General features: G+C 35.4%; 1 long non-coding RNA gene across 1 annotated transcript in view; it reads right to left on the bottom strand.

Moving 5' to 3' along the window:
- The window catches only part of LOC131533574 (uncharacterized), a 34,099-nt gene extending 27,259 nt beyond the window's left edge, over nucleotides 1-6,840 (bottom strand). The window contains exons 1-3 of the long non-coding RNA XR_009269155.1: nucleotides 6,509-6,840; nucleotides 3,433-3,614; nucleotides 1,887-2,237 (exon numbers count right to left, since the gene is read on the bottom strand). This is a non-coding gene — a long non-coding RNA (uncharacterized LOC131533574). The remainder of the gene's footprint in view (nucleotides 1-1,886; nucleotides 2,238-3,432; nucleotides 3,615-6,508) is intronic.
- Between the last annotated feature and the right edge of the window lie 7,735 nt (nucleotides 6,841-14,575).

The following is a 14,575-nucleotide window of genomic DNA, read 5'->3' as shown; positions in this document are numbered from 1 at the left end:
GTCAGCCAATCAGACAAAATGTTATTTAAACTACTTTCAGGCATGACATCATCTGGAGAAGTGGAGGAGATCTTGGTAAATCTCCCAGGATGCAGTTCAACCCTGCCGCTAGCAGTGAGTTCAAGTGAAAAAGGTCTACGAGAGCTGAAATTCCAGGCCCTCCTCACCTCTCTGAGTTCTCCACCTCTCTCTTTCCTTTCAGAACTAATTGCTGTAATTAATTTGCATGACCTACAGTCAATCCAAGTTCTTGTTATCCCCTGGTCAGGTTATTAGCGAGGTGTGAAATGAATTTACAGCTCTCAGTGGAGGTGAGAGCACAGCAGAATGGTAGCCTGAGACATGTCTCTGCACGACAGAAAATCCGCAACTACCGCAAAGACAAAAGAGCAGTTTAGTAGGTATTTGGACACAGAACAATGGATCGTGTGATCTGATTGGTTGTTTGTGGCACCTGAAAGCATAGCCTATACACTGTAAAAAATGCTAAGTTAACTTAACTTAAAAAAATTGAGGAAACCTGTTGCCTTAAAATTTTTAAGTAAATGATAATTGAAAAAATACTTTTTTTTTTTTTATTATTATTATTTACTTAATAATTTTAAGGCAACGGGTTTCCTAAATTTTTTTAAGTTAGTCAAGTCAAGTCAAGTTGAGCTTTATTGTCATTCCGCTACACGCGGGAGCATACAGTGGAACGAAATGTCGTGCCTCACAGGACCACGGTGCTACATAAATACAGGCAAACAGCAATGAAGTAAAACAATAAGTTAAGTCAACTTATCACTTTTTACAGTGTATAAAAATGAATAGTAGGCTATTTATTATTTTCATCATCATCAAGACTGGATTTTATGGTTAAGGCTTGGTTCAGATCTCCAACTCTGGTGTGCACACCTAAATCGAATTAAATTATTTGCACGAATAGACGACAAAGTCAATGCTAAGATGTGTATAGACACGAATGGCGCGAACTCAGGCTACTCGATTGCAGCGATATTTGCATGATATTCGCCTCAATCGTGTCTTCTGCACAAGTTGAAAAATTTTAACTCAAGCGGAAATTCGCATGATGCATTGTCGCGCAAGCCAATTAAGAACTTATTCACACGTCCGGTTCAATGAAAATTGATGAAAAGCTAATGAAAATTCCTCACACTTTCAGAAAAAATGAGTGACTTTTCCAGCCATTTCTGATTACTGAATAAGGATTCTAAAAAGTTTTGATTTAGATCATTTTGTGAACTAAATCATTAAAAAGAATCCACTCAAATGAGCAACTCAGAGCAATATCTTGCTGATGAGATTATTCCACTCTTTCTGACAAATGCATGACTTTTCCAGGTATTTCTGATTGTTGGATTATAAAATAGTAGTAATAATATAATAATAATAATAATAAAAACTATTTTGATTTAGATCATTAACTGAAATGAAGAATTTGCTTAAAAGAACAATTCACAAGAGCAATATTTAGATGATTAATTATTTTAGAGCAAAGCATAACTAAAATAATATATATTCATAGTAGAAATTGCCATGCTTTTTAGGCCTGGTAAACGCAATTTTAAAATTCAAAATTTCCATGACCATGGGACCCCATCAATTATATATTTAACTTAAGACTATGAAAATCCATGCACTTAATCTTAAACCATTTTTCTATAAATCAATGTGTCAAAATGACATTATTTTTTTCCTAATTAAATTTATAATTACATTTTTATTCATTATTTCTCACTGCTCAGGGCAGGTTGTAAAAGAAGCCCATCTGTTCTCCAGAGAGACGTCATTTCCCTAACGTCATGTTCAAATATTACTCTACCTAGTTTTAGTACAGCTGTATTGGTTATTTTTGCAATCCCAAACAAGAGATGTTTTTCTACCTGGCTCTTCTCAAAGAGGTTACATCTCATGGGTCTCTGGAGAGGGTGGCATCGTCGTGGGATGTGCCAGAACAGCTTGGCGGTGTTTGCTCAGTGTTGGCTGCAGATAGCCAGCGGAGGAGACACAGATAACAGGGTTTGCCAGCATAACTAGTGACCTTTTCAAACACCCCACAGGGGGCAATGCTGGTACCATTCGCTGCTTTTCTCGATCTCTGATGCCCCCTCAAGCCTTGGCGCTTTTCGGACCCCTGATGCTGAGAGAAGACCCCTACTGCTTGCCACAACCAAAGCTGCCAGTGAAGGTCAACCAGGAGAAACCCCAGCATCATTACTTACCATGATACTGATCTGTCAGAAAGATGAGACAGGGTTACATGGCATAATATATCAGTGATTATATATGATACTACTACTTGGTTTATGTCATATCTTTTTCTTTTTTTTTTTGAGAGAGAAGCTTCATGCACCTACTTTGGACACAAACGAGGGGGACAAGACCAAAACAATTTTTTAACTGTATTTATAGAAGCTGGTTTCCACCAAATTGTTTAAATAAATCAAATGAATAAAATAAAGCCACATTCAGAGATATTTACATTACATTTATTCAATTAGCGGTCTTTTATCCAAAGAAACTTTCAAATGAGGAACATCACAAGGTACAAAGCTTGCAATTATAAGGAATAAATGCAATTACAGTGACAGTTTTGATAAATAAAATGCATTAACAAAAAATAGTTGGAACTGTGACAGATTCACAGTTTTGTTTTGTTTATTTATTTATTATTGTAAATCTAAATTGTCATACAGATCTGAGAAGGTATACAAACACACACAGACATTTTGTTTTGTAAATCTAAATTGTCTCAAAAATCTGAGAAGCTACAAACACAAATTGATCTTCTTCTTTGTTTTGTAAATCTAAATCTAAATTGTCTTAAAAAATCTGAGAAGGTACAAACACAAATGGACATTTTGTTTTGTTTTGTGAATCTAAATTGTCTCAAACAATTTGAGGAGATACAAACGTGAACAGATGTTGTTGTTTTTTTGTAAATCTAAATAGTCTCAAAAATCTGAGAAGGTACAAACACAAATGGACATTTTGTTTTGTCTCAATCTAAATTGTCTCAAAAATCTGAGAAGGTACAAACATGCACTGACAAGACATTTCCAATTCAAAGAATCGTTGATTCTTGATTTTCAAGTTGGTGAATTTGTGGTTTAAGAGGAAACAGTGACACCTGCTGTCAAAACAGAACAAATCTATTTAATATCAAACAGCATGTGTCCAAATTTCTCTTATTTTATCAAACCCATCTCTTCTCAGCACTGATCATGACATGAGATGTGATTGGCTGTTCCTGTAGGCAGTAAATTTATATGCAGCATAACTGGTCTATTTAAAGAGTGAGTTTTGGGCCAGTGTATTTGAGTGCTTGCGTAAGAGTCACCGTTCAGTGTAGATTTGAGAATGCAGGTCGACTCTTTCCAGCCCTCAAACAAAGCATAGTGGGTGTGCTGACCCGCCTGTAGCCCCTACCTTTCAAAGGGGCAGTTGGGAATGTAGGTCTGTTTCTCCTGTGGAGCAGCTGACAGGTTCACGGTGGTTCAGTTCACAGCGTTCCCGATTGATCCACGTCACAACATGAGGGCCATGTAGGAACGTGCAAAAGCACAAGACCAAGCCATGCAGGGAAGATGTGAGCAGGAAGACACAGCGAGCTAAAGACAAGGAGAAAGAGATTGCGTTTGAACATTAAAGTGAACATGAAGTCAAAATAGGCTCTATTTCCTTCCTTAATACATGTTTCTGGTCTTTGCTTGTGTATATTATTCCATTAAAAACACAATAATAATATTCTATAATTTGCTCATCCTTTGAAATGTTTCTTTTTTACTAGCATCACCTAGGATGCAAGAAATGTGGAAAATAACCAATGTTTACCAATACCAAAATAGCAATCTGTTGTCAAATAAAAAAAATAATAATAATTTAAAAAAAGTGTTTTCACATGCTTGCAGTAATCCAATAATTCAGATGTTGAGTGCTGAAGGGATGGCATATTTTTTTAGGCCAAAATCCAGAAATGAGTTAGCATTTTAGCACCTACAGCTCCATTGTCCCAAAGTAAATTTTTGTCTTGAAAAAGTCAGTTGCCGAGGCTATGGGACTACAGAGGATTTCAGGGACATTATTAAACATCATCACAACAAACAGGTAAGCTCCTCTACTCACTAGTCGAGTAAACTATTGGGTTTTTGTTGAGGGAACCCAATGCTATCGATGCTATTGCTAACCTCAGGGTTGGGCTAAAAAAAAAAAACAATCACTGGAGTGATATTCAGTAATCCTTCTCTGTTTGCACTGTATTGTCTCAATTCACTAAATAATGAGTCATAAGAATCATTCATTTGAGAAATCGCACTATACTGATTGCTGTATGATTCGCGCCTTAAAGGGATAGTTCACCCAAAAACGAAAATTACCCCATAAATTACTCACCTCCAAGCCATCCTAGGTGTATGACTTTCTTCTTAGACAAATACAATCAGAGTTATATTAAAAAAAAAATGTCCTGGCTATTCCAAGCTTTATAAAGGGAGCTTAATAAAGACCTCTTGAAGTGAATCAATGCATTTTTGTGAGAGAAGTATCCATATTTTGCTAATTGTCATATGTGCACAATCAGAAGTTTTGCATAAACATGGAAGTTTTCCCCATTCAGATTTTGCAACAGGTTCGAATTGGTCTCAAGGATTTGCTGCACTGTCCAACAGAAAACTCTTTGTTTTTTGCCTGCAAAACTTTGCCGAAAATACACTTTGAAAAGGGGACCAAGAAACATTTTATTTTAATACTGCGTCCTGGCAGACAAATGCTCATTCTACAACCATTAAAGGAATTGAACGTCAAAGAAAAAAAAAAAAAGAGTTCCGGTATTTTTTAAATAATGGAACTTGACTAAAAGTCTTTTAACCACTACAACATTACACACTTTCAGCTTTAAGCCATACACTTGCAAGTCTTTCAGTTTAGCTTGTGCTAATTCGTTCTCAAAACCATTGTACAGACAGAAAAACCCACACATTAAATCTCAGGTCAATACTCGTAATAGGCAAATATGTGTTTTCCGTTAGCAGAGAGGGGTTTCCTATAGTGTTGTACAGCGGTCTATAGGCACATTACACACACACTTACCCTCACATCCTAAAGCTTTTGTTATGCATATTAGGGCCATTATGTAGTTGTGAAAAATGTGCAATGAGGGAAGGCAGGAAGTGCAGAGAGCTCAGAGGTATTAATATTCTTCCAGCATCAAAGATATTTCCCTGGAGGGCCCCCTTTAGGCCACACTGTTATTACCATGTCGCTCCATTATCTCCAGCTGTACTTGATATTAAGACAATAATGGAGACAGTGGGATTACCGGCAGACGACAGGAAAGCGTAAAAGCGATTCGGAGAGATGTGGCGAGAAGGTGGGGGGTGTGGGGTCGAATGGAAGGAAACAGAGGATCATGGGATCTGTACAAAAAGAATCAAAATGAGATCTTTGCACTCAAGCTGATTTTTTCTTTCCTTTTCTTTTTTGTAAAATGAACACTGGCACCTAATCTAAACATCGAACCGCCTTTGCCAATGAAAATGTTTAAGCTGTTAAGCTTTCAGCAAGGTGAGAAGTGGCGATTTCTAGAAATGTGACAATAGAACCTCGAGGCTCTTAATGAATCATGATGAATCAAGCATAAAACAGCGTACAACTGTTATATTATCTCATGAGATCAGGTTGGTGCTTCGAATTAAACTTATTACAGTTAGTTACCAAGGCAACATTCTCATTTTCATTTAATTTAGGTATTTTATCTAATATCTATATTTTATTATTTCAGGTTTATTTCAATTAACAGAAATGTTTTTTTTTTTTTTTTTTTTGGTTAATGATAATAACCCTGACTTTCATGCAATTTTTTTTTCTTTTCATTTTAATATAAATCACATTGTACAAATTCATACAAAATCACCACCTTGCAAAATAGTTACTTTTCTCATGAGATTGTGTCTGTATTGCTGGATATTGTGAGGGTAAATACAATTTATGATTTTTTGACTTCTTGATATTATCATGTTTGTGATTATCATCATATTATGGAGATTTTTATCCATATTATCATGACTTTAAAAAGTCTCACACACCTTTGTAAAATTTAAATAAATAAGTAAATATATTTTAAAAATAGGGAGTGAAAAATAGCTAATATTTAAATAATTTTAATTATTATTTGAAAAATATTTTGATTATTTAAATAAACATAATCATATATATTCTACAATATACATGCTATTTATTTCATATTATTATACTTTTTATTAGATATTATTATACTTTACAATATTTAATTTTTATATTATAAATGTAACTTTTTATTATATATAAGTTTTTTAAAAATTTTTATTTGCCCTATATATATATATATATATATATATATATTTTATAGTTGTCCTATTGAAATGAGTTAGAAACCGCTGGATCCCATCATTACTGCAAATTAACCCTTTCATTCAGTGCTCACCAACTCGATCAGATCCAAAATAACCTGGCCGTGCAAACTACTTACTTCCTTTCCAGCTTCTGTCCAATGCTCATCAGAAGTTAATTGCGGCAGCAGAGTCAGGCAGGCCGATCCTAATGGCAACAGCAGCGGTGCGACGCTGGCGTGTTTCGGGCTCTGCTCAGGACATGGAGAAAGGGAACGGGAAAGATCAGGCCTGTTAACTGGAGCTTCCAGCTTCAGACACTCTCGCTAGGAGTAAATCAAGGCCTAATGAGATAAAATGCCCATGCTCAAGGTTGTTTTTCCAGGAAGTATGGGAAGGCCTGCTCACCTTTTTTCAGTAATTTGCCTCTAACCTGACCATCTCCTGCTCACCCATGAACACCATCGGTTTGTTTTTCCACCCGAAACTGAATAAAACCATCATAAACAGATGGTAAGCACACACCGTAATGTCTTTAACCTCTTGCCTACTTTCAGTAAGAAGTGAATTTAACACAAACACTCAACATGCTTTTTTGTTTTGCTTTGCTTGCTAGAGTCCAAAAGTATAAATAAATTTTAATTTAAAATATAATTTTAATATGGGAGGAACAATGAAACATTTGGCAACTTTGGTTGAACTTAATATTTTATTGTTGTTTAATGCATATTTTAATTGTTTTATGTAATGTAATTATAAACGAATTAGTGATTTTTTAAAAAGGGTTTACGGAAACAAGCCATATGAACTATCTGATTCGCAAAAATGCCTCCTGCCGATGCTACCGTTCAAAAGCAGCATTGTTATAATATAATTTAATGAATTTCTAGCATTTGTGCCAAATGCATTGACAGTGTATGTTTAATACAATAATTCACATATTGTTTTATTGCACGTAAAAACAATATCTGAATACTTGTGATGGAGCTTCCAGACAAAAGCAGAGATGTGCTTGTCTGAGCAAGTGTTGCTACATCTGACTGCCATTTACATCAAAAGAAAGCTTTTCATATTTGGCAAGGCACTCGTTCAAAAATGTTAATGCATGTTGCCATGGAGATCTTAAAGGGCCACAACATCAGGCCAGAAAAACCAAGGCACAGAAATAAACAAAGAAAGGCTAGGAAATAATGGGCATCAAATATGCACTCGAAATGTATCATAATCATAGTCATTTGTATCCTTTTTATTCTCGCAGCATAATACGAAGTCGAAATCTTACAAAATAATGTGGCTTACAAAATCAAGAGCTCGGCATTGACGGAGTGAATGCAATTCAGGGTGCCGAGGTCGATGTTTCAAATCAAATCAAAGACCCAACACTGTGCACTCACCGCCTGACCTGTCTGTATAAAACACACGGGTACAGCCCACAGCTTTTAGTTAGGTCAATTGGCTTCCTAAGTGTGCTGGACTCTCTCACCAGTGGCACATCACAGGGGAATCTTTTACTCTAGAAGGAATGCCGTGAAGCGAGTGGCTGTCCGTGACTTCCATTAAGAGCATTAGGCCCCTGTCGCCAACCAACCCATCTTAAAACTTCCAGAGCTCAGAGTGCTATAACGATATCACTGCAAACCGCAATTTCTCCCTGTGGGACATTAACTGATGCAGAGATTAACACGAGTTCATCAGCCCACCTGTAACACATTTACTATCTGAACAGATAAACAAACAGAGAACATCATGCATCTCATCTGTGGTGTTTTATAAAAGCTACTAATAACATTAAAGGTCCCCTGAAATGCTTTGAAACACACAGCGTTACTCTATGTGTTGATATCATTTTAACTGAAACAGGAAGACAGACAGCGTGGGACGTATCAAGCAGCTCCGCCCCTTTTTAAAATAGCCAATAGCATTCCTTTATATCACAGCTTGGGCTAAAGCCGTTCAGAGCCGTTGAGCTCCGTAAAGCCGCGATTTGACAGGGTATGACAGCGACAATCTCACCTTAAAATAAAATATAGCATTCTGTGTAGAATTCAAATAGGTCCAATACGTTTTGTGGTCTGCGCCGACTCGCTCATGTGCCATTCACCTTACAGAAAATACAAATTCTGTGAACAAGTGAACTATATTTCAGCCGCGGCTTCAGTGTCTATTTATAGTGTAGGGGGCGGGCGCTTAGAATTCTATTGAGCATTTGATTGGACAAAAAGTTTGATGAGAAGATACGTCAAAAAAATCGTCGACGAACTGCAAGCTTTGAATACTTATATCTTCTAAATGCGAATTGTGTCACTGTTTTGGAGCACACTGGAATACAGATAACCTTAAGACTAACATATTGATACTAACACCCAAAAAACTTCAATTTTGATTTCATGGGACCTTTAAATGGTCAAGCTTAAGTCCAACGATTTTTTCTTTAAAAAAAAACAAAACACTACAAACCCACTTTAAATGTATAATTACCTTTTGATGTAATTTATTTTTAAAATCACAGCAGAATTGATCATGGCAGAAAAACAGTTAGGATCTTAATTACATAAAACAGCATTAAAAAAAGCATAAGACTTAAACATATTTTAAGACTAAATGCAACAAATAAAATACAAACAAAGTTAAATAGAATGATTAACAAGTATATTTGGACTAGTGTTCAAAATTTTAGGGTCGACAAGATTTGTTTTAATGTTTTTGAAGTTTCTTATGCTCACTAAGTTTGCAATTACTTAAGTAACAGTGATATTATGCAATATTATTACAACTTAAAATAACTGTATACTATTTTATCATTTAAAATGCCATTTATTCCTGTGTTGGAAAACTGAATTTTCAGCAGCCATTACTCCATCTGTTATGCTGAGGGACATTCTACCATAAACGTACATTATCTGTCCTTGACTTCTTACAGTGAATAAAAAGTATTTCATCCAAAAAATTTCTAAAACTGACTGATGGTTGATTTCTGTGAGTTGTTCTGTAAAGGAATATGTCATTCATTAGGTTCTCAGATATTTTTTTCTTTATTAAAAACACTTTTGAAAATCACAAATCCCGTCTTTGTCCTTGTCCTCAGCCAAAGTAGACCTACAGCTTTCATAGTTTTGTTATGCTAACAACTGTTATTTAGAAAAAAATCTCCATCAATAACAAGTTTAAGTTGTTATCATTCACATCAATTGATTAAAAACATGAAATTAAACATAAATTCTAGAAATAAATGCTATTTTACAACTGTCCCCATGTTTTCGGTCACGTTTACATAAAACTCAACATAAAATGTGTTTAATAAGCCTTCAAGAGGTATGACTCAGAGGAAATGACATCATTTGCCTGAGGTGAAGCTGACACTGATAAAGGATAAGTTCTGTATTTATTTATTTTTTATTTTAAACTTGTTTTTGTATGTTTTTTTTTTTGAAGAGGACGAGTTATAGGGTCAGGCCCTGTCATGGTAAAACATCCCAGAAAATAATGAAAATGTTTTAAATCCAAAACATGTCTAAAAAGGTTACTGAAATTCCTTGATTGCATGTTAACAGTTTTTATGCTAGCATGCTAGCAGGCTGAGTAATAGCAGTGTGACAGGGCCTGTGTGTATACCTGTGTGACAGGGCCTGACAAATGAATGACATTGTTCTTTTTATTACCTTTATTGCATATAATATGTATTTAACGCATGACATTGTAAAACATTATTTGAATAAATAGACATTACACTGTAAATTTGAAGCTTTTTATGCTCATCGACAATTTTTTTGAATTTTGTACCTCTTTTACCTATAGATATATAGATATAACTGTCATCTATATTAGTTGTGAGTAATGATGACTGTAATTATTCCAGTTCATACAGGTGGCAGTTAGATGGCTCCAGTTAGTGAAGCTGAGAGACGAAGGCAATGTCGTGAATGACTAAATGCAGACCCTGAGAGAAAGGAAAAACATCTTCAGAAAGAAAGGGAGAGATGGAGGCGGAAAAAGGAAAGAAGGAAAAGTATTCATGAGTTCAATGAGCGAGACCAAAGACATAAGCGCAAATTATGGAGAGAGCTACAGAAAAAATCTAGGCTTAAGAGAAAGGTCTCAGTTCTAGGGCCTTCAAGGTTAGAATGGTCTACCATCACAGTATCACTTCATATTACAGCTTGGTAATAACAGAGTGATACCATGGTAATATCTACATTATTACCTAGGAAATTACATGCAATTTCCGCTATTGCCATGTAATTTCCTAAGTAATAATGTAGATATTACTATAGTATTACCCTGTTGTTACTGAGCCGTAATATGATGTGGCACCACAGTTACTTTACTTTGTGCTATTCAGTTAAATGTCTATTGATTACATTTGCTGTATCATAGTAAAATGTACTTTATATATTATGAAGTTATATTTCCATAGAACTACACAGTAATTGAATAGAGTAGTGTAACCTTTTAATGACTGTTAAATGGTTGTGTGACAGTAACTTTACCAGTCTAATATTACATTAAGAATATAATAATAATTTAAAATAGGAATGCTTATTAAAACTTAAGAACACAAAATAAGTTGTGTAGGGTTATTTTGAAAGTATATCCACTGATGCATTTGCGAGATGAACATTATAGGAAAATTAAGTTTTTTAAAAGTCGAAAATAGGGTAACTTTTTTAAAACTAGTGATGGTGTTTAAGATATTAAAGAAAACGGTTCCAAAGTATCTGTTAGAATATTATGTATTAGTAAGAGGTTCACTGTCATTCTACAAGGGCGAGTAGTAATGATATTTATCCTTGTAGGTTTAAGAGTGAAATGGGAAGAAAGTCTTTTATATACTAGCTCTGTTGTGTGGAATAAATTGCCTGGGTGTATCCAAGAGATACAAGTTGATAGTATTTTTAGAAGGGAAGTTAAAAAATGGTTATTTTATCATTGATGTTTTGAAGTTTGTGTGGTGAGTTTCTGAACTTGATGTGGATTGCACTCCATTTTATGATTTGTTCGTCCATTTTTTTTAAATACCGAGGGCCACAATGGAAATAAGCCGAAGGCTTTTTTGTGTATTCTATCCTCGACAGTTTTGAAATGTGTATGAACGAGTCTTTTTGGACTTTTTTGTATTATGTTTTACATTTTGTCAAATAAAACAAACAAAAACATAACTTTTTCTGCGTCAAAGAAATCCATAAAGTCAGTCCCGTCACAGCACCGTCAGCCCTGTCACGCCAATGTCAGTCCCGTCACACAGGAAATACTAATATAAAAATGTACTATTTGAGGAAATATTGATGAATGACTCTCTTTAACTGTGTAGATGAAGGTGGGAGTAAATATACACTGCTATGTTTTTGTAAAAATCTCCTATGTAAAGGTAGTTTTTTTACAACTATATGAGTGCCTGGCGGGTATTCTGTGATTTTTGTGTACTACAGTTGACCGAAAAGTTGCTTATATTTCTTATAGGAATTACAAAACCATGTTAAATACAATCAGGGACATGTGACCAGTAAGAAAATGCTATTTGTATCAAATAAATTTATTAGGTAACCATTCCGACATATACAAATTTGTCTGTGACGGGGCCTGATATTTTATGGGTGAAATGCGTATAAAAATGTATTTTATTCAATCATAAAAACATGCTGAGATGGCACGATATGTGTTTCTCATAGTTTAACATGTCCTCCATATGACTCAAAGTTCAGATTTAATAATAAGATTTTTTTTCCCCCAAGATTTTTACAAGTGGAAATGTACGTTTCTGGTAGAATGTCCCCTGATTTTGTGCTCAATAAACATTTTTTATTATTTTAAATGTTAAAAATGGTTAATTTAATATTCTTGTGGAAACCATTATACACTTTTATGATTCTTAAGAAGAACAGATTTGAAAAATAAATCATTTGTAAATATCTTTACTGACATTTTTTTATCAATTTAATGCATCCTTGCTGAATAAAATTATCAATTTTTAAAAGAAAGATTCTCATTGACACAAAATTTTTGAGCAGTAGTATAACTAAATATTTCTCAAATATTTCATTTATTTACAAATAAATATACTGATGAGTGAAAAAGACAATTTAGATTTGTTTTTTCTGCTTAGCATGTCTATTTGCTCCACTGTAAAACAATACAGTATGACATACAGCATGTTACTTTCTGTCATGCTGCTTGTTGACAAACAAAAGTGTTAATGGAAAAGCAACAATGTAAGCTATTGTATTATTTTTTATGCTACTGAGAAATGCAGTTAAGTTCTCAGCACTGTTACTTTAGTCAGTTACTCCCCAGGAATGATGCTAGAAATTTTCATCAATAAACTGTGATAAACACGACACTGGAGCGATAATTACCGTGAGTATAATTAAAATACAAATATGCGCACTTTTGCTGGTGATACAGTGACAAGCTGTCGTAATTATAGCTTTTTTGTTCAGGTCTGCCAAATGTCCAATTAGCAGCTAAGTATCTGCTGAAATTTGATGTCATTGTTCTAACATTTCGTTGGAAAATTTTGAACACACTGAACAGGTGGACAATTGTCTAAGGAAATTACACCTGCTTCTTCCTCTTAAAAAGTTGCCCCCTCTTCAAACAACTTTAAAGCGGCTTCAGGTGTATCGCACAATATGGGCCTCTGCTTCTGGTTTTATCTAGTCCTTCAGACACACTCCTCTCAAATCATACTGCATGCATATGTGAGCATCTGATATTCCAAATATATTTGAATACATAGCATACAAATTTCAACAGAAAAAAAATATATTTTTAGTTTATCATAATTACTTGTTGGTACATTCAGCAGTACATTTGAACTGTATTTGCAATAGTTATGCAATTGAAATGAAGATATGCTTTAATCCTAAAGTGGGTCAAAAAATTGCTACCAGCTGCATTTAATATAAATGTAAAATTAAGTCTACAAAAACTATTAGTAACATTAGTAACATTAATATCTCAAGTGTTGTTGTTGTTGTTTTTTTCAATTTCAAGGACTTTTTTATATTTGTGAATGTTTTCAGGCCTGAACAAATCTTGCTTTACATTTGATTTTCTGTTCCAAAACAGTTTTTATTTGCTTTTCAGCTGTTATTCCTCTGAGATGTCTTGCAGTGTCCCTGTGTGAGCGTTTCACAGCTCTGAGCATGGCACATCACACTGAAAAATCTATCTGTTCCCGTCTGCCACCAAACATCCTCAGCCGGCATTTGAGCCGCCGCCTGGCCCTCCCTCGTGATCACGCCGAGGCAGATATTTTTGTCAGACGAGCAGCAGGAGGATCTGGACTGACCGGGACAGATCGGACCCCCTCCTCAGCCGGCTCTGCGGAAAAAGCCCCACTGCGTGACATTAGACCCAGAGCAGGTGGGGCCACGGATGGCTGGGGGCCAGGAAGATGACTCTCTGAGTAATTAATGGTGAGGGTTTTATTCCGAGCTCCCAGCAGTCAGCGGGCTGAGACCTTTTTGGGAATTACAGAGCTGTCATGGCAAGGCACTCACACCAGCACAGCAAATATCACTGAGTCCTGAATCAACACAAGCTGCCGGGAGGAGAAACAGTTTGCGTTTAACCTTCCCTTCGCTTTGGTGTCCGCCGAAGATGAGGGCCACTGTGGCCACATTTACAGCCGAGCACCTATCTGGCCTTCGTCTTGAACCCGACAGAGTAAATAGAATCACGGCAAGATTGGTATTAATAATGTAGACGCTAATGTGTTTATTCAGGTCAGATTATCGTTTCAATAAAATATGGGCAGGCCAGAGAGCCATCGGGAATGGCCACATGTGGGACAAAGCAAACATCATGGAGGAGCTTAGGGAAAACCTGTTCATTACACACTTTTAACCCAGTTTCCCCACCGCGCATCTCCCTCATCACCATCTGTAATTAAGCAGAAAGAGAGAAGGAAGTGTGTGACAGTGTGATGCAATACAAAAACCTGGAATGGTTGCAATATGTTTAGGTGAATTGCAAAAAAAAAAAAAAACCTTTGATTGATTAATCAAACGATTAATCATCATTAACTGCATGCAAAATAAAAATGTGTGTGCGGTGTATATTATGTATATATAAACACAAAAAAAAAACTAATGTAATGTAAAATATGGCATGTTCTTGACAGGTTTCACAAAATACACCCCTCTACTCCTCATATTGCTCTTTATCTCCACCCACAGTGAAATCGCATTGGTCCAAAAGCTTTCTCT

Source organism: Onychostoma macrolepis, chromosome 24, assembly GCF_012432095.1.
Source record: "Onychostoma macrolepis isolate SWU-2019 chromosome 24, ASM1243209v1, whole genome shotgun sequence".
Lineage (NCBI taxonomy): Eukaryota > Metazoa > Chordata > Actinopteri > Cypriniformes > Cyprinidae > Onychostoma > Onychostoma macrolepis.
Note: the sequence above shows the minus strand (reverse complement) of the source record. Positions and strands in the feature narration are given on the sequence as shown.